The 1,252-nt window shown below is 52.1% G+C and overlaps 1 protein-coding gene across 1 annotated transcript in view; it reads left to right on the forward strand.

Annotated features, from left to right (window-relative positions):
* The window catches only part of VOLCADRAFT_108619 (uncharacterized protein), a gene marked incomplete at both ends in the record, with an annotated part of 19,021 nt that overhangs the window by 6,256 nt on the left and 11,513 nt on the right, over positions 1 to 1,252 (forward strand). The window lies entirely within an intron of this gene.

Genomic DNA, 1,252 nt, shown 5'->3' on the forward strand with positions numbered 1-1,252 from the left:
AACAAGTTTAAGGTCCGGGCAGCAACAAGGAAGCTGAAGTCCGGCAAGGAGCGAAAGGCGGCCTGGCCGCCCTACCCCAAAGAGAAGTATGTGCGGTCAGCTAACACCCGGTTGTACATTATGCGTGGCACATACAGGCGGACCCTTGGGCCTTCGGCTTGTTTGGGCTCGTTATTCCGTGGGAGAATAGTGCCAGTGTAGGTGTAACGCACACATGCTAAGACCTGTACAGCAGCACTTGATGTATCCACACCACAACAGTTGTTGTGCTGGGCGAAGGGACAGGTTTGTGGACACCACAGACTTATGGCCATGATTTGTTAATGCATTTTGTGTTATTGTGTGATCTCTTGTCCTTATTGATGCAGTTCTTTTCTATAGGCATGGAGTTCTGCTGATGTCAATGGCTGTACTAATTGTCTTAACTAACAGAAGTGGGGTTGCCCAAATAGGCAATCTGGTGCTGTTACTGACTGTCTGTGTCTGCTAGGTATTCGCAGTATTTACTGGTGTTTGTAGTGTAGTATGCTGCCAAGTAGTTGTAGTATGTGTTAGGTAGGGCTCATGTGTACACGCGTTTGTACGTTTTGTACTTGCAAACTGGGGTTGATGAAGAGCAGTATGTACTACAGTTTTAATGCCTAGTAGGCATTAAAATGATAATAATAATAATAATAATAGTACGCCGGCCGGGGCCTGGCGTGTGTTAAGGGGGTGGGGAACTGAGGGGCGGCGTAGCCGCTCCTGTATGCCCGCACCACCGTGGGAAACCGTTCGGGTTGTACCGGTTACTTGACTGTACCCTCCAGTACTCGCCGCGCCCGGATAATCGTGCCCGCTGCTTCGATTGTTTGCCGGTGGAGGTGCAGGCAGGTCTTCTGGGCCTGCTCAGCGGACGAGCCGAGTCTGCACAGTAGCGGTTTTAGTGTGTTGGTTAGTGTCCCAGTACTTCCCAGGGTGACAATTTGCGCCTCGGTGTAGTGCACCGTCCAGCCTGCTTTCGTGAGTTCCTCTGTTAGCCGTGCATGCTGTGCGGTTTTCTGTTCGAGTTTGTCGGAGTGCTGCAGGTCACTGGTGTAGCCCACTTCAACAATGTATACATCGTGCTTGGATTTGCACTCCGGCCCCTGGTACCGTTTGCGCTTGGTTCTGTGCGCGGGGAGGTCGGGGATGAACATGATGTCTGGGCGGAGGCGACGGATTTCCTCGTCCGCTAAGTGTGGCAGCATCCATTTGGGGACGCGCATCCCAC

This window comes from Volvox carteri (genome assembly GCF_000143455.1).
Source record: "Volvox carteri f. nagariensis unplaced genomic scaffold VOLCAscaffold_202, whole genome shotgun sequence".
Classification (NCBI taxonomy): domain Eukaryota; kingdom Viridiplantae; phylum Chlorophyta; class Chlorophyceae; order Chlamydomonadales; family Volvocaceae; genus Volvox; species Volvox carteri.